The sequence below is a fragment of the Artibeus jamaicensis genome, unplaced genomic scaffold (genome assembly GCF_021234435.1).
Source record: "Artibeus jamaicensis isolate MK-2021 breed Jamaican fruit bat unplaced genomic scaffold, CSHL_Jam_final contig_518, whole genome shotgun sequence".
Classification (NCBI taxonomy): domain Eukaryota; kingdom Metazoa; phylum Chordata; class Mammalia; order Chiroptera; family Phyllostomidae; genus Artibeus; species Artibeus jamaicensis.
In genome coordinates, this window is record NW_026521870.1 from 3595061 (window position 1) to 3615436 (window position 20376).

At 36.1% G+C, this 20376-nt stretch overlaps 1 protein-coding gene and 1 pseudogene across 3 annotated transcripts in view; both read right to left on the bottom strand.

Moving 5' to 3' along the window:
* MAGI2 (membrane associated guanylate kinase, WW and PDZ domain containing 2) overlaps nt 1-20376 on the bottom strand; it is a 1409833-nt gene that overhangs the window by 830133 nt on the left and 559324 nt on the right. The window lies entirely within an intron of this gene.
* LOC119061612 (T-complex protein 1 subunit delta-like) lies at nt 8651-12305 on the bottom strand (annotated as a pseudogene).

A 20376-nucleotide genomic window follows, 5' to 3' on the forward strand; every position in this document is an offset into this window, starting at 1 on the left:
TTGTGGGGACTTATCTTCCTGGTATTAGAATCCCCAGTGGGGGGGTACTGGTGTTGGACTGGGTTCCCTTGCTCCTGAGATATCCCTCCTGAATTTTTTTCCACCACACATGGATGTGGGACGAGCCCATTCCCGGTATCTGCAACTCTGTCTCTGGCTCCTCTTACTAGTCTGAGTGGATGTGGTTTCTTTAATTCTGTAGCTGTAGGACTTCCATTCAGCTCAATTTCTGATGGTCTTGAGTGATTGTTGTTCTATAGTTTAGCTATAATTTTGATGTGGTTGTGTGAGGAAATGTGATATGGCTATGTTTACTTATGCCTTCATATTATACTTCTGTTATTGATGGTTGATATTATTATAGATGAAAGATTACAGGTAGAAACGTTTAAAACAAAGTCCCAAAATATATATAAACAATGGTGACTTTTAAATAATTGTCTCTGCTTTACAGAGTAAAATAATATGAAAACGTAATCTGCCACTTAAAAACTTAAATAATTAATATAGTTCATGTATTAATTGAGTGGTTACCATATGCTAGATAATATTCTAGATGTCTTAGGGATACAGATATGACTCAGTCATGAACTCTCCTCTTGTAAAGATTATAGTCTTAGAAGAAAGCTTATAAATGCACAATAAATAACTACTATGTATGTTAACTAACATAGCTAGTTTTCAGAGCAATACTAGTAAAACAAAAATTCAAAAAAAAAAAGAAAACATTTTAATAGGGAAAAATTTAGGGGGTGGAGCTTAATTCATATTTTTCAAAATTATCTTATAGTTTTTAGCCTTTGTCAAAATCTACTAATGAATTGACCTCATATTAAGACAAAATATGCTAAATAAACCATTGATAAATTCAAGTAATGCCAGCTTTTAAAGAGTGATCTTGAGGTATGAACATAAAGTTTTCTCTTCTTTTGCCTGAGTTAGAGGATCTTTACTGAGGATAAATGTAAAACATTCGATACCTGTGATCTAAATTTGCCTACAGAAGTGTTTCTTCTTCAGAAAGGCCTTTCCTGACCACTCTGACTGAAATAGCACCCTATGTTATTCTCTGCTAGCACCCCAAGTTTTTCTCACTTTTACTTAGCACACAGGCATATTTAAAAAATAGTTATTTGTTTGCTTACTGTCTTCCTCAAGAGAATCTAAGCTCTTTGAGGGTAGAGGACTTAGTCTTGCTTGTTATTATCTCACCACTTTGTGGTGTATGGTAAGCATCAATTATTAAATTACTGAATAATTTTCTAACTTACCATAAAACGAGCATAAATTCCAGTATTTCAAAGCAACAAACCTAGAGTCACCCCTTTAACTCTGTCTAGTTTATATCTCTGCTTGGCTAAGAGGTATACCAAATTTAATATATCAAGAACAGAAGGTTTATTTTTTCTTTTTTATCCTAAAAAGAGATTTTTGTTGCCTTTGGTCCACAGTTGGTATTCTCTCTTGGTCCTGGGATTCCTGGGTGGGACTGTTCCCAAAGATGCCTTCTGGCAGGGTCCCTGTCCAGTACTTGGCAAGGGAAGAGGGGCCAAGTGTGGAAGAGGGTGTCTGACTTTGCCTCAACCACTCAGAACTTCATTGTCCTGTCTGGGCCTCGGTTTCCTCACTGGGCTCCTGGGAGGGTTCTGGGACAATTCAGGACTTTAGGATGCCTAAAATATCTGGGGACCGTGGCCCAGCTCTCTCCTAGGGGACATTCTTCAAGCATCCCCATCCTCATTTTTCAAAAACAACTTTTGTTTTGTTAAAACTGCCTGAAACTTCTGTGGGCACCAAAACCACAAACTGATCGGCAAAGTTAAGGGAGAGAGAGCAGAAGCAACCAGAAGTCATTTGGGGCCAGTTTCCCTCCTTACAAAGAATTTCTTCTTTTCCTCACAGCTTGGCCCAAAGCCTGCTGGGAAAGGTCCTACCTGGATGTGCCCTGGCAGAGACCCCCACCCTACATGCATCTGGATCTGGCCTTCACAGACCCTCAGCTGAAAGCACTTGAATGCATAGAAAAACAAGATGAAAGCACAGAAACACCCGAAATATTGTGAGCAATATTTGGGCAATACCAGGGCTATATTAGGGCAATATTGTGGGGAGATACCCCACAAAAGGGGTGTCATTAGCCTGCCTCCTTCTGGTAGTAGCTGAGGAAGGGTACTCCAGGGCCTTCCCTGGACTTGGTCTATCTCTTTCACAAGTTTTAATATGCCACTCTGGGCCATTTTTTTTCTAGTGTTTTCCATTTTGGTTAATGTTATAACTATCACCCTAGTTTTTTAAGCTCCAAAACATTCTTGATTCTTCTCATTATTTTACCCTTCATCTGCCCAGCCCTATCACATGTCTATCCACTTTTGTCCATCTTAAGTACTCTAAACTTAAACTAGCTTCATTTCTTCATTTCTTATTTTGCCCTACCCTCATCCTTTCCTTCCTCTGATCCTTTTACTACACCAACCAAATATATCTTTCAAAGACTTAGATTAGATCAGGATGTTCCTTTAAAACATAACAAGGGTTTCCCTTTGCACTAAGAATGCAACCAAAACTTACATAAACAAACAAAAAAATTCATGATCTACTCCTACTGACTTCTTTGAACTTTTTCGTCTTAGACCTCTGTCTCCTTGTGCTCTAAAACCCAACAACACTGATTTTTTTCTCTATTTGTTCAATCCCAAGCTTAGTCTTACTTCAGGACTTTTCCCCTGGTTTCAAGTCTGTTGTTCCTTATCTTCACTATTTTTCAATACTAAATAAAGTCTCAGATAAAATATCTTTTCTTCACAGGTCTTCCTCACCACCTTATATAATGTTGTTATAAACTACCACTAGCCCCATTTATTCTCTTCTGATTCCTTATAACCATCTGGAATTACCTTATACGTTTGTTTATTTGTTTATATCAAGTGTAAACTTCGCAAGAACAAGAACTCATCTGTCTTACAAATGTGCTATGTTTAACAAACAGTAGATACTCACTAAAAATTTATTGAATTGATTATTAAAATAATCATCAATGGAATGGTCAGAAATTACCACCTTTTATACATATTTTAAATTTATTTAATATTTAGGAATTTTCAAACATTATTCTAATTTATTTTATTAATATTTATTGTGTACTTCCTACATGAAGGACATGGTCTGAATATACAAAGATGAATCAAACATGGACTGTTTCTTAGAGGCTTGTTGGTTAGCTGGAGAAACATCAAAATAAATAATTGTGAAACTTAATGATAATGTCAACAATAGAAGTGCTCATAGGGTAGAAAAGTGGTAGAGAAGGCAGAGTGAGCACTATCTGGGATGTGGGATAGTAAGAAAAATATCTCAACTTGGAGTTATAAATACAAAAATCTAAGAATTCACAAATGTATAGGTAAACCCTGATGTGGTTCTGGGGGAGCAAATGCCATGAAGAAATAAACATATTAAAGCTGCAGAAGCAATAGAAGTTCCTTCTGGATTTGGAATGTAAAGTATAGGAAGTAGGGAAGGAACTGATTAGAATGGAAAGCAGGTATAGACCCCTGAGAAATCATGTATTATATACTAAGGAATTTAAATGCCATTGTGCAAGAAACAAACAAGTGATTTACTTAAAATATTCTCAAATACCTAGTCCTATCAATCATGAAATCTAAAAGAAACTTTATAAAGGCTGAATTTCTGATACTTAAGATGAATGTATTACTTTACAATGACTCAGAGATGAGTTATGGTAGTGGTGTGTAGACATGCTACTCTTATTCTTTCTTTAATCTTTGTCTATGGCAAGGCATACAATTCTCCTTAAGTAAATTCTTTTGTTATGAAAATACAATATTTTATATTGACTTATACTTGAACTATAAGAAACCACGCGGATTATTTTATTTTATTCATGTTTAATGTCTGACTTATAGTAGATATCAAACAAATAGTTGACTAAATCACGATCGATAATAAAATTTATTTGCTTACTATAGTTTACAAACTGTAAAAAAAATGTTGTTTTGTCACAGATCCACTAACATTTCAGATGAGATGGTAATATCAATTCAAGGGCTGGCTGAATATAGTAACTAACATTGCTTAATTGTTCTCTATTTGACATTTTATAGATGATAAAATAGAGGCTTAGAGAATTAAGTAACTTGCCCAAGACAGCATAGGTAGTAATGGGCAGAACAAAAAAATCAAATAGAAAGTTCAAGAACCCTTGTATTTTCACTACCACTGTAATGTAATGTCTCTCTGTTTCTGAAGAAAAGTGTAAAATACTGATTAGGTATAACAGATACACTTCACTAAAAGGATTCTAGATGATAGCATGATTGGTATTGAAGGGAAATACACAGTTTCACATCTGATTTCTCTAAGGGTTTTTGCTACATCCAGCAGTTAACATCTAGCTAACAGTGTTGTGTTAAGAAAGGAACTATTTCCTATCCTTTCAGTGATACACATTTTCAATCACAAATTCACCTTTTATCACGGCCTAGATGTTCTCATTCTTATTTCCTCATAAATTTGAAGTTTTTCTTTTTTTTTCTGGATAATTATGTAATATCATCAGACTCACTTCTCCACCCTTTTCCTCAAGAACTATGTACTACAAATTATATCCCCAAAGCTGTGCTTTCTTTGAGTGACTCTACACCTCTCTTCTACCTGAAGAAAGCCAGTCTGTGTTGTCATCTGTCTTATCCCTGAAATACAACCTAGGGCATTGACTTCATGTAATATTTTTAATTGCTCATTGACGAACAATGAAGATTTCAAGACAACAGGAACAGAACTAGATTTCAAGACAATAGAAACAAATATATAGAATAAGTTGAACATTAATTATTTTTTATTCAGTGAGATATTTTTTAGAGAAAAATATCCATGCTGCTTTATTTTTAAACACAGAATGAACATGGCCAGAAATCTTTTTTTTTAATTGCCTCTTAGGACACAGCAATGCTCTTGCTTAATATAAAATTTTAAAATTGTAGTTTAATGTTTACTATATCACCTCAGTTATGGTTACTGCTAAGTGCTCAAACAAAATAGCTTTATAATCTATTATTTTGTTTTGCAAAAGGCCAAAAAAAAAGGCAATAAGGTAGTATGGTTAGAATCCTAATAAGGTAGTATGGTCAGAATTTTCTTGCTTCCTTCACTTTTCTTATCATTAATCTATTTCACAAACAAATCTTAAACAACCATAAACAACAAGATCTGTGGTTGGGGCTAAGGGTTTTAACACTAGGGCAGTCTAAATTATGTCACCTGTGCCCCTCCTTTCTCCCAGGGATGCTGGGTGAATACAGTGATCTTGGGGAATCCAGAGGAAGAATAATACTTTCTGACTATGACATATGTAACATAACTGTAGTTACTAAACATAGAAGAGAAACAAAGAGGAGAAAGCTACCACTCATTTTGGAAAAGATTCCAAATGCATTCTCAATGCATTTGGACATTCTCAATGCAGTGGCATCTTCTTTTATATTCTTCTGCGGTTATCACCAAGTTTTGCTTCTATATTCCTTTCCCTTTCTACATTGTATTAACCTATGTATGTATTTAACCTACGTATGTTTGTAAACTATTACTGTTTATTTTTGCTCATTTTTGAGCTTTCTAATAAATGTGTTAAATGGTAGGAGACCTTCTGATTTTTTCCCACTACATACAATGCCTGAGATTTATCATGTTGATTGCTATGGTTAGAGTCTATTCTTTTGTTTGTTTCTAGTCCTTTGCTTTTGCAAACGATGCAGCTATAAACATTCTAGTACATGCCTACTGGTACAGGTGTACAAATTTCTCCATGGCCTGTTATCTGTGTATTTCACATGAAAATAAGAAAATGTATGACAGCTGGGGTGGGGGGAGGTTAGGGAGTGGAGGGATTGAGCAAAAAGGAAAAAAAGACTCAAACATGGACAATGGGGTTGTGATTGCTGGGGAGAGGGAGTATAAGGGGACTAAATGGTAATGAAAAAAATACAATAAAGATGAAATAAATAAAAAAACGTTATACAAATTTTGTGTACCAATTTACAGTCTCACTAGAAATGTATAAATTCCCAATCTCTGCATCTTTACGAGTATCCTATTCAATATATTGCCATAATTTAAAAATCTTGCTAATATAATTAAGGTAAAAAGTTTATCTTATTGGAGTCTTTATTTTCAGCACCTTTATGACTAATGAAATTGAGCATCTAACCTAATAATGTTTGTTTCTTCTCATGAATGAGAAGTCTTAACATTTGATATATTTGGTTTTGTTAATATATTCCTTTATGGTTGCATTTATTAATAGCTTGTTTATGAAATGTCTTCATACATCAAAGTCATAAAGATATCTACATATTCTTTTAAGAATTTAAAACACCTGTCTTTCCTAAGAATTGATTCATCTGGAATGGAAGTTGCCTACAGCATAAGATGAAGGAAGAGATTTTTATTTTTTCCATATGCATAGTCACTTTCTTTAATACTATTTATCAAAGAGCCCACTTATTCTAAAATAACCTGCAAAGTCACTTCTATCAAATATTACATTTTCCTGCATGTGTAGTAAATTTGTTCAGTTTGTGCTATTGGAGACTGGAGACTCTATACGATGGACCTTGCTCATGAAAGCCTTTAATGTAATTTTGGATGTGCAAAAAGCACTTAGCTATAAGTTGAGGAACAAATAATGAGCAGAGAGTTCAAAGACTCTGCTTAAGAAATTAAAGGCATTCAGTGCTGAATAATAGCAATTTGAAATGATGGACTTGGATAGACAGCCAATCTCAAGAAACTGGAGAGATATGACCAAGAGAAGAGTTCTCTGGAGACAAGACTGAAAGATTTCAGAATAGGGGTGTGTAATATTCAATTCAAAGTTGCTGTTTGAACTATCCGTTTAGTTTTCATAGCTTTCAGTAACTGTCAGTAACTAGCACCTAGGAATTTGGGTGGTTTCTGGTGAGAAACAAAGTAACATAAGGGAAAAGGACTGTTGCTTTTTATGGGAAGATGCAGAATATGTATCAAGAATTCAGTAAAAGTCAGGGTATTAGCTTGAGAATTGATGAAGGTAATATCTTCTTCTTCCTTGGAGACAGTGGGATAAGAAGGGGTGGCTAATATGGGAATTTTCCTTCTATTTATGTCTAGATCATTTTACTGAGTTGTTAAGGAAAATATTATGTTGTTCACCATATCCTCAAACTTACCATTCGTACATGGAATCCTTCATCAGATTATTGTTCTCTTCTTTTGCTTTGAACTTGAAGATTATGCCCCAAACTGCTTACTTAGCACAGTACTCAGGACTGCATAAAATCTGGACTCTACCTCTTACTATTCTTCTCTTTTCTTAGGTAACACTGAAGTATTTTCAGTATCTTAAATAGGCTGGGCACTCCTTCCTGTGATGATATGGTTCCCTGTACATGTTATGCATCATGTAGATGCCACGATAAGAATGGAATAATCAGCATAGTAAGAAGGTTATATCAGACAGTGAAGGAATTGTGGCTAGTTGTTGACTTCCACAGTCACCCCACCCTTGGCTGTGGACAGCAGCCACAGTTTGACTTTGGCACTGCTGACATCACAGTCTAAGACCAAAAATGGGCCACATCATGGCACAAGCACAAGTACGTCAGGTTTTAGAGTCACCTACGGAATCACTGAGAATGGAGGTGTTTCAGGCATTTACTAGTAAGGGGTCAAAAAATCTAGCTGTGATATGATGATCTGTCTCAAGTTCTCTTTCTAATTTAGAGTTCGTATCAAAAATAAGAAAAACTTATTCTGCAGCTGGAATATATCATTGGAAATTCATTCACGGTGTTTTTAAAAAATATTTTATTTATTTATTTTTAGAAAAAGGGGAATGGGGGTAGAAAGAGAAGGAGAGAAACATCATTGTTAGAGAAAAACATTGATTGGTTGCTTTTCCTACACAACCCTGACCTGGGACTGAACCAGCAACCTAGGCATGTTTCCTGACCGAGAACTGAACTGGTCACCTTTCACCTTGCAGGATGAGGCCATACCAGCTGAGCCACACAAGTCAGCATGTCTATCTAGATAATTTTGAAGATTAAACTATTAAATGTATCTAATAAAAGAAAAAATAAAATTGTTGATAAAAATCTAGTAATATCATTCTATTTAAAAACACTTTCTAAATTTGCTCCATGGAAACCAGCTCTACACTAGAAGAGACACAACAAAAATGTTAAAGTTTTAATCAAACTTTAGATATATTTAATGTGTTTTGGAACTTCTTTGAAAGGACCATATTTTGCCATGTATAATGTACATTTTTGCCCAAAGTTTTGAGGGAAAAATAAGGATGCACATTATACATGGGAATCAGTACCAAAACACAGTTGCACTAGTAGGTCAGTTACTAGAATCTGCTTATAAATGCTAAGACATTAACAATATATTTTAATTTTATTTTTGAAGCCAGATATTTAATATTTTCATTAAACTGTGTCAGTGCAATTTCAAGTAAATACAAACTGGAAGACCAGGCCCAGGAATACAATGTTTCAAGCAAGAAGAATCCCCAATTATCTTCATACCTCTCCGGCCACGTTATTAGTGGCCATGGTGTTGCCAGGCAGCAGCAGTGTTACCCAGGTTACCCAGTGTTTACCACAGCAGCAATTTTCAGGATGCTCTGGGCTGTTTCAGGTGCTAGAGTCAGTGCACTAACTGAAGCCAACAGAGGCTGGTTTGGAGGAACCAGCTGGGCAACTGGTTCCTCCAAAATGTTGGAAACACCACCCTTTTGGACATTAATGCCTATGGTTTTTTTCTCCCTGGGCACGCTGATTTCTTACTCTGTTACTGTAGAAACGGGATTCAGGCCAGCATTTGCAGCTAGTGTAGACAGAATGACTTCCAGAGCATCTGCAAAAGCATGAATGCAGTAGGCTTCCATACCACTCAATGTTCGTGAATATTCAGTTAACCATAGGGCCGACTTTATTTCTGGAGCACCACTTCCAGCAATCAGAGCTCTGTTCTTCAGTAAACAGCAGATGATACAAGGCATCATAAATGGAGCTCTCAGCTTCTTCAATAACAGTTTGATAGATCCATAAACAATTGTAACTGTTCCCCCCCCCACACACACACACAGGGCTTGTACAGCCTATAATCTTGAGCAGTTTGCCAGAACCATCTAAATTGATTTCCTAGCTAACTCAGCTGATCCCAGTAGGTCAGCATTGAACTGGTCAATGTGAGCAACTGGCTTGGTTCCAATTGTCTTACAAATGAATACAATATTTTCTTTTTCAACATCCTTAACCACCATAATCTTTGTTTTGTTCAAGAAATGTAATGCGAGATCACTAAAAGCATCTCTTAGAATAGACTTCTGTATGAGAAGGACATTGCGTCCTGTTTTCTTAATTTGCTTCCCTAAGTTTAGAATATAGGCTCTCTCTTCTCTCAGCACTCAGTCCATCTGGACAGAGTCAGAAACTACTATCTGATTATCCATATCTGTTTGAGAGCAGAGAAGCAAATTTGAATAAACCCAAACTTCAAACTTGCCATCTTTTGAATGAGAACCAGCCCTTCAACCAATTCATAGTCATTGATTTTCCCACAAAGTTTCTCAACTATTTTAATATCTCTTAGATCTACACTAATAGCTGTGGCTGAGTCAGTCACTTTCATCACTGCATCTGTACTCACTGGAAGAAGCAGGCTTGAATATTGAGAGACAGCCTTTGAGTTCAGTGAAGTGGTCGCACTACTTAACAAAGTTTCTCTGCCACTCAGTTCAACAGGTTGAGACATGTCAGTCAAGATTTCAACACCTTTTTGAAAGGTTTTCTTAGGCTCTGCTGAGGAAGAAATGCCGAACAGCCACAAAGTTAGACAGTATAGAACTTTATTGGGGTTTGTGCACCCGGATGAGGCTCCCCGGTCTGCAGAGTGGGGCAGGGGAAGTCGTGCCCAAGCAGGGAATGTGGCAGGGTTTTATTGTGGTTGGCTCTCTCTGTGGGAGCTGGGGATTGGTCCCCTTTGAACAAAGCAGCAACATATCATTGGTGGTTCTTCTTGAGCTCAGGTTGCTATGCAAATATCTGTTTTGGCAAAGCCTGCCCTTTCAGCTCTCTGGTTTGATGTCAGCCGTCTTTTCTGGGTTGTAGTTCAGCTGCCATTTTGTCCTACCCCGCCCATCCTGACACTTCTCTCAAAGCCTACCGGAATGACTCAGAAATTACAGCTGGATTAATCCCTTTCACTTGGTACAGGAATCTAAGAGAGATTCAGCAATGATGACCACCGATGTGGTACCATCTTCTGCTTCTATGTCGTGTGCCTTTGACAACTCCAGCAGCATTCTGGCTGCTGGATGTAACACCTACATTTGTTTCAGGATGGTTTTCCCATCTTGAACCATTTTACCCATTCCTTTTGGTCCAAGGCTTGTTCTAATAACATCAGCAACAGCTTTGGCCATGGAGATCTTGCCGAAGTGGCTCTGGGCCAGCTTACTGCAGTCCTTATAGGTACTTTTGTTGAGGCCCCATTGGTCCTGCTCCAGGGAACCACGTTCTCAGGTATGGCAAGCTGGGCTGGGCCCGTGTGTGCTCAGGATGAATGGATGGGTCATCAGTGTATTTTAAAAGATCAATGACAGGTATGACCAATGGGGACCCTTGTTTTATAACAGGTAATGAAAGATTTGGAACTTTTCCTATAATAAATATGTAAAATTATGAAAAACATAAATAAATATATTCATTCTTTGGTTTTATTATAAAGTAACCATTTTATATTTTATAAAAGGAGGAAATGTTGAATGTGGAATATAAATTATAATCAAATTATACTTGATTCACATTTAGACTCCTAGGTGAAGTCTTTCTTAGTCCTTGCAGACCAGGTTCATTTCACTACTTTTCCTCAGGATTTTTATGCTGTTATCCATAACTCTATTATAGAACTCAATATATCATATTACATATTAGCCACAGGAATAAAACAGACATTAATATTTGTTAAATGAATGTACTAGCAAAAAGCTAGGGCTTATACTAATTGAGAAGTAAGCATCTAAATTCAATTTTTAAAAAACCAACCCTTTAGCCTGGCCAGTATACTCATGATTATTTCTATCTAATGTATAACATAAAGTTATAAACTGAGCTAATAGGAGTTTTTAAGGAAAAAATGAAAAAAAAACGAGCAGGAAGGAAAGAAGAAAAAGGGGAGGGAAGGAAGAGAGGGACAGAGAAGAAAATGAGAAACTGGGTGATGAAGAAAAGAAAAATAAAAAGAAAATTTTCAGATGGACAAAATATTAACAGAATGGTTCATCTTCAAAATTTATCTGTAAGTTTAAGGAAGGACAAGATAGCATCTATCCCGAAGGTACCCAGCCATACACTATGGCACATGGAGACATTTACTGAAGAAGATACAAGATACAAGAAACATTGTACATAGGTCAATGATGCCTCAGCTCCCTTTGAAGTAGGCACCTGGGGACCTCACACTGTTCTCTCAGTGTCTCTCCCACTATTCAAAACACTCTGCAAAACCCTGTTTTGGAATCACCATCAGCCATCCCACTGGATTTTCCTAAGTCTCATTGGGTCTGGAATCTCTTTCCTCTCAAAGGTGATTTTAGTTTTGGGAAAATCCAGAAGTCACAGGGCACCAAATCTGGGCTGTAGTGGGGCTGAGTCACCTGGGAAATTTGATGTTTTGCCAGAATCTTGGCACGAGACATGATGTGTGAGCAGGTGTGCTGTTGCAGTGAAGATACTGATCGCCAGTTGCCCACAGCTGTGGCCATTTTTGTCTTATTGCATCTTTAAAATGATGAAGGACATTGAGGTAGAACTCATTAATTGTTTGACCTGAAGGAGCATGCTCGTGATAGACAACACCTTCCCAATAAAAAAAAACACAGTTAATATGGTCTTGATCTCACTGTAACTTTGTCTTCTTGTCTTTGGGTGTAGAAAACCAGGCAACTTCCACTGGGATGACTGGGCCTTCGTTTTTGGATCATGTGAGCCATAGATGCACGATTCATCTTTGGTTATGACCTTGAGGAAATCTGATTCATTGACAGTGATTTGAATTACATCATTAGCAACTGCAGCATGATGTTCCTTCTGCTCTGCTAGCAGAAGCCCCAGAACAAATTTTGCCACAACATGTTTCATGCCAAGATCCTGTGTCAAAACCTTGGACACAGTAGGTCTTGGAATTCCCAGACTAGCTTCTAGTTCTTCCACCATCAGTTGCTGATCTTTGTTCATTGCAGCCTGTACACATTCAACATTCTCAGGTGTTCTGCTTGTTGCAGGCCTTCCAGAACATGGCTCACTTTCAACAGATTCTCAACAATCTTTGAAGCATTTGTGCTACACTTTTATTTGTGCTTCACTCATTGCATCATACCCAAAAGCCTTCTGAATGATCTAAGTAGCTTCTGTGGAGGAATATTCAAGTTTCATGCAAAATTTGATGAAGATTTGTTGCTCAACTCAGTCATTTTGATTGCAACAGCCACATGGTACACATCCTCATTCAATGGTGTCTACCAACAAAAAAACCCTATGTGGTATGAATATTAGGTATGAAATGAAAACATTCTTTTATATAGACCCTATCTAGTACAATAATGCATTCTCCCATGTTGCTAACCAGTGAAAATATTCCCACATTTTCCCCTGGGAAACGTGGATGTGAATTAGGTCCTTAGGGAAAGAGAAGGAGACTGATTTACCCAGTTACCTAGGCCCATATTGTTTTCTTTCTTTACAGTTTAAGTCAACTTCATCTTCAATACACAGACTAGAAAATCAGGTTAATTATGAATAAAACCAGAAATGCATCTAGACATTTGAACCAATAGCACTACCAAAAGTGGGCTCTATTTCACTGGGAGGAATCAAGTCTAATATGTCACAGTTAAGATGGACATGCCTAAGAAGAAAGTATAAATGTAAATTTGTTAAATTGAGAAGCAAAACTAAGACCTTCTGCTTCATTATTTGTCCCGATTACTTAAAAAGGATGGAGAACCATTTGCATGGTAAGGAAAGGTTACAGAGAAACTCAGAAAGAGCACAGGTTTAGAAGCCAAATTACCCTGGTGTTGAACAACTATTTGCTCTAGAGCAAATTGTTTAATTATCTATCTAGGATTGCTCCTATATGAAAGAAGCCAATTGGAATATTTCAGTCACAGAATTGTTTTGGAGTAAAAAGTGGAATAATGCATATATTTTTATGTCTGTTATATAATAGATAATCAGTTAAATGAGTGTCTTGTTATCCAACATCTTCCAACAGTTTTTGTATTACATTGCTAACTTTGACTGTAATTTTATTCGCAAATGTGCTATAAGTTTAAAAGGTTTGTCTAGGTTCTTCTCATCAGAGACAGAAAGATGATGTTTTTGAAAGTTGAACTGGTCCAAATCTTGCCTCAGTCACTTGTGGTCTAGGAGGCTGATCACTGATAGGAGGATGCAACAGTCTGGAGTGGTCAGGGAGCTGAACTAAAGCAACTATTCTGGGCTAAGGATAGTATACATGTAATCTTTTAAAACTTCAGCTTATTACCAATGTGTAAGTTATTTTCTTGGCATTAAAAGAAATGGCTTAAATAAGCTATCTTTAGCACAAAAATCTGTTGCATGAAGCCATTAAATTACTTATGAAAACTGAGTGTTTAATTGTTCTTAAATATCTTTATTCTCCTATTCTTTCTACTATAAACATATGCAATGAAAGCAAAAGTTAACCATTAGGGTCACCATTTCATATTCCTGAATTTGATAAAGCATATTCTTTGGTATAAACAAAAGATGAATGGGTTCATTTTATTATTGATATTTGCAATGTGGAATATTAATTTACCAAATAAAATATCATTTCATTTAAAAAATGGAATTTAGTTATAAAAATTGTGTATTTATTTTTATATGTTTATACTTCAGTCACCTTCAAATTACTCCCCATTTGATGCAAATACATCTATTGAGAATTTTTTTCTACTGTTCAAAACAGTTTTTGAACTCATCCATTTTGATCCCTTTTAGTACTTCTGCCATTTTTAAAAAATTTCACCTCTTCCTTATCACCAGCACATTTTCTTATGAGGACTCTTCTGGGGAAACAGAAAAAAAGTCACTCAGGATGAGAGCAGGTGAACAGGGAAGGTGGGGCATTGGGGGTCATGCCATTTATGGTCAAAAACTGCTGAATACTCAGCATGGTGTGGGCAGGTGCACTCATAAACCACCCATCATGAAATGGACAAACATGTTGAAAGAGTCTTAAAAAAATTCACTGAAGCTGAATGCAGCCTCTCACAACAACACCAGTTGGTACACTGATACAGATGGGTTCTGAGAACACTCGCCTAGCAAGGGAAGCCTGTACTACAAGGGGGCCTTCCCTCCAGAAGAGAATTCTGTATTTTGTCAGGGTGTCCCTCATATATCCTAACCTACAAAATGAAGATTTTTAGTTGAATTAGGAAATGACTATTCCTAAATAAATGAAAAATAAATGAAAATATTCATTTAATCCATAAAAATTCACATACCTAGTTCAATTAGAACTACACTTTGATTTTACTTGTGAGGGCTTAGCAAATATTTTGTCACGAAGTTGAAGTTTGTTTCCAACTCAAAGCTACTGAGAATGAGTTTCAGTTTTCAGCAGAATCTGTTATGTAGATTCAGCAGAAGCATTAACCTTACATTTTTTTAAAGAAAACAAATCAATCTCTATAACACATAGAGAAAATGGGTCATTCTCCCATCTGTTAGGACATTTTAGATGAGAAATAACACCAGGGATCAGATAAAAAAAATTCAACCCCCTTTTCTAAAAAGCGAGATTTATAGGTCCTTCAGATTTCATTTCATATCCAATATGGGAGACAATAGTGAGAAAACATCTTTCCTAAGTTTCAATTTGGTTTCAACTTATTTCCATAATTGTGGAAAATATCCATTTGAAAAATCAGCTATGCTTTTGGTGCAAAAATAAAATGACAGATGTATCTAAATTTTTTAATTTTGAAAAAAGATTATGAATTTGAATGAGTAAATTTGGTCTGAAAATTGTTTAATTGATAAATTAAATAACTTACATTATTTTCAAATTTTAGTAATCAAAAAATGTTAAAGATTTGATGTGATTATATATGGTAAAGAAGTTGAATATATGTCTTAATTTGAATGTCCATTTGGTTAAAATCCAAACCTCTGGTAAAATAATATTCCAAGATTGCATATGCATGAACATACACAAATACATTTATACACATATATACTGTTTATGTTACATAATTATATTTTGCTCTCAAAGATTCATACATATACACATATGCTATATTTCATATAAAATTAAACTTCCAAAATGAAAAAATATAAGAATATATAATATATATTATAAATATACAGAGAGAGTTAGTGTCAATATAATTATATTATTCTGTGAAAATGACTGAATTTCTAAAAACAATTGTTTCCTTTAGTATCTTTTCTTAAAATCTGAAATCCTTAAGAATGTAAATAGAAGTACAAAGCCATTTTATTGTAAATTCTCTGAAGAGATCATTTTAGTACATCAAGTGCAAACACCCTACTACTGCAACTTGTGTATTCAAGTGGAGGTTAAATTTTAAAGAAAAGAAAAGTTGAAATACCATATGATCTCACCTTTGACAGGAAGCTAAAGAATAAAACAAACAAGCAAACAGAATAAAAACAAAGATGCTGAAATAGAGAACAAGTGGGCAGCGACCAGAGGGGAGAGGGAAGGGAACTTAAGGGGAAAAAGGGGGAGGGATTTTGAGGAACAAGTATGAAAGACACAGAGATGAGGACTTGGGGGGGGAATGGGAGGGAGGGGGGAGACCGGGCGGGGGGGTGGGATGGGAGAAGTAGAGGAAAAAATGTACTTGAAAAGTAACTAAATAAAATTTAATAAAAAAAAAAAGAAAAGAAAAGTTGAGAGGACGAGAGGAGAGAAGAGCACAAGGAACAGACAACACATGCTCCGGGATCTGTCCGCAGGAGTTAACAGTCCCATTCTGCCTCTTACTGCTGTATGACTGGGAAAGTTACTTAAATCTCCTTACGTTTCCATTTCCTAATCAGGAAAATGACAATAATAATCTCCAAAGAGTTACAGCATACTTAGTACCTGGATTATAATTCCATTTTAAAGGAAAGCAAACATGAAAGAATAGTTTGAAGATGCTGGTGATGGCTTTAGCTGTTAGCTGTCATGTTTCACCAGACAGGAAGCCCAAGTTTGCTCTTTTATTTCTATGCCCTCCCACCAGACATAGGCTTGCACCCTAAAGTGAGTTAAACTGGGGGCCTTGGTGAACCAAGTAATAGGTGCCGGAGACCTTATTATTCAAAAGGAGAGGTTAAACCCTACTGTTCTGTGAGGCATATTCTTCATGTTTCCCTCTTTCTGGTTTGCTTTTCTTTCTGGGAATTTCTCTCATATGGCTGGAGTGATGTGAGAGGCCTTCAATATTCTTGCTCCTCAGGATACACACACCTTCCTCCTATTCTCCTTTTTTCCTGTCCCCTTCAGACACCTTCTCTTCCATCAGAATGCCAGTGGGAGTCAATGGAGGTGAAGGGGAAAATAGCATGGCCCTTTCCACTTAGACTTAGGCTGACCTCCAGTCTAAGGAAAGGACTTTTTGCCATGCACACATGGTCTAGCCTAGTTTACCAGGAAAAACATTCCCTATCAGAGTCAGAGGCTAAAGCAAGCTCTCACTAGTAAAATCCAAATATGCCAGATCTCAGCCTCTGGGAACAAATGATATTAACATTAGTATTTAGTATCCAAACATTGCTCCCCCAGTAAAGACACACAAGACTTTAGCCTCAGTGTAAAGTCACATTCAAAATAGTGTCTCCCATACCACCTGGTGTGGATCTGCTCTTTTGTCTATTTCAGGTTCGCAGGTTGCTTCCTGCAAGCCATTTGGGTAAAACATCCCTCTGATGCTGCTGTTGTTCTCCAGGAAAATGCTGTTTCCTGCTGCTTCTGCTTCGCAGACTCAGCTGTGATGTGCTGCTTTGTTTGAGGCACATTATAAACTTTGAAATCCGGGAACCAAAGTTAAACTGATTATGTCCTAAATTTCGCAAGGGCTTTCCCAAAAATGGTTTACATTTTGAGCAGCAGGCACCAAAATGATTCCATTCATTTAACATATGTAGGATAGTGCCCAGAAAGCTGATCCTCAATGTTATCAGTGGATATCTCTGTGTAAGGGGATTTCACTTTATTCTTTGTATTTAACTTTATTGTTGGAATATTGTTCCTGATTAGCTGATATCAATTTTATATTCAGAATGGAAATAAAGCTACATTCATTGAAAAAAGAGACCCTTATAGATGCTGCTCCCTATCCACTCATTCTGGGGCAGTGAGCTCCAGTCCTGCAAGCTGACTAAGAAAAAAGGTCTTTCTCTCTTCCATTTTCAGGAACTGGCAGGCAAGCTTTCCCTCTTCCTTTTTTATAAAAGCAAAAATTCCTCAAAGAATCTAGATCAGAATAGATTAAAGGCTGGAATAATATCTGAACATCATGTTTATTTGGCAAAGACAAAATTGAACTGCCCACAAGCAGCACCGATTCTAAACTGTCCCTCAGACCTGCTCAGTCACCTGGTTCTATCCAGGGCTCATTTTCATGTTTGTAATTTCAGTTTATCACGCTGGTCTTCTCTGGCTTTGTTATACAACTGACTGGCTCACTATTCTCAGATTGGCATCAACCATAAACTCAGTATGCAGACCAATGTTTTTTTTTTGTATGCTGTCAATAAAAATGCAGATCAGATTAAATCTCTTGAGTTCAATGGCCCTCTATTAATGAACTCACTAATTAGTTTGTTCAAGCAGATACAAATCCTCTTATCTTTAGTGTAATTGTATATAAATTCGTTTCATTTATCCATGACAGAAAACCATGAGAAACTGTCCTAACTACCTTACTGAATTTATGCTAAATGAACCATTCTAGCAAGCCTGAAAAAAAGAAAATCTTATAGTTCATAATTTTTGTAAGTGTTCCAAAGAATCTGTTCAAATATTTCCAGAGTTTAGAAACTGTCTGAAATTTTTGAGATTCATTTTATTTTCTTATTTAAAAATCGCAAAACTATTTTCTCAGCTGCTAACATCTCTTTGTTTACATGATTTCTAAAAACTAAATATTAGTTTAAGTAATCACAATCATGACCATAATTGAAATAAATAATGTATTTGGACCTATAAACTTAAATTGAACACAAGATTATATATATATGTATATGTAACTTCTATTTTTTATTACATAATTTTTGTTTAAAAATGATTCTCTTTGAATGGGTGTATCCCATGTACCACATGATTCAACACCTAAATGTTAGATGGAGCTGGCAGACTGTTAAAGTACTATGTTAATCCTCCTACCATCATAAATGCCACATTAAAACACCCTGAAAAACCAGGTTCAAATTTAGAATTTCTGGACCCCCAAGAGTTGTATATCTTCTTTCCACCCCCAGATCTGACTGCATCAGACACAGGTATAAACACCTCAACCCACGTCTCCAAGATCCGTCCACATTTTCTCTTATCTGCAAGTAACTACTTCAGGAATATTAAACCCAGGGAAGAGGCCTGAATCTGGTCTCAGATGCACTTGCATCCATTTGGTCAGGAAGTTTGAAGCACGAGTAGAAGATAGGGCACGTGGATTTCTGGCTCAGCATAGGGAGGCCTTTCTCTCCAGGTCTAAGGACTGCACTGCCTTTGCCGTTGAAGAGGGTGTCTTCCTCTTCGTTATCGATTAATTTCAATCTTTCATTCTCTTATTTTTCTTGATGATTCCTTAAAAAACCTAGCTGGAAACATGTGTTCCTTTTAGAATTTTACATAATGCTTATTCTGGGCATTTCAATCTGAAACATCCTTACAGATTTGAGAACCTCTTCTGCATTCATCCCTCACTGTATGTCTCTCAACTTTTATATACAATTCCCTTCTACCATTACACACGCAGACAGACACAATGAACACTTACTGTGCTCCAGAATGGCTGACACACACTGCATTAATACTCAAACATCTGGCTTCTAATTCTCAACCTGCCATGTAATCTCAGGAGCTCTGAGATTACATGTATATTGTCTCATATGAAGACATGTAACATCTTGTAGTCTCAGGAGCTCTGAGGCTACATGTATTGTCTTGTATGAAATAAAAATCATGATAATTTCCATTCTATCCTCACAAGATTGTTCGAAAGATAAAATAGAATAATACATGAGAAACTAATCTTTGAAAACCATAAAATGTCACATAAATGAATGGGGTTATTGTGGTCGCCACTACAAATTGTCTTAAGAACTAAGACATATTACTCCTCAGAACCACTTGCTTACTCCTCACTTACCTACATTTGAAGCATCATTTGCCATTTTATTGTAAAATAGACCTGTATTTATTCTTAGAATGAATATAATTTGTTATTAAAAGAAATAATGAGCTAAAAGAAGCATTATATTGGCCCATTTGTTAATATGTAAAATAAATTAAAATAAACCAAGTGTGTTAATAACAAGAATTCACATATAAAACAAAACAGAGCAAAACAAAAAGACAGAAATATTGCTAATAAGTCTCTAGGATTCTACTCTAATTTCTCCATTGCCACATCCATTACAATTATTTATACTGAAACAATCTATGCTATTAAGTTGGTTTTATTGTCTCTATTCATAGTTGTAGCTGTCAATCCTGAAATTAATTGTAAGTTCCCTGAGAAAATATTATTTTTAATGTGTTTTTGCCTCTATTTATTTCATTGCACAGTACTCAGAATATAACTCTTTATAATGCTGACAAAACCAACAAATTTAAAACACAAAGATTAACCTCAAAATTCTACAACATGAATTTTGAATTCTCTTAGCCCTGGCTAAAAACATCTGTAACTAAAGATGAAAACTTACGTGGGAAAATCTGCCTTCCAAAAGTTTCCCTCAAATTTACTAAGTGCTTGTCCAAGATGTTTTTGGTTGTGGACTTCCTAACAGTATTTCACTTTTCCTATGCCTGAGTGAACTGGTGAAGTTTATCCAGGAAAGATGTCTAGTTTCTTCTTCTATCTGGGGACATACATTTATGAATTAGCGGCTTCAATGGTGTCATGTCCACAGCTACAATCCAAGCATTGCCTTCTCATTTCATTCATGATCTTTCTGTCCTTATAGTACAAATCATGTTATTTCAGACACAGAGCTCATTTGATGTTCTTAGCTGGCCCTGGTGTGATAAACATTA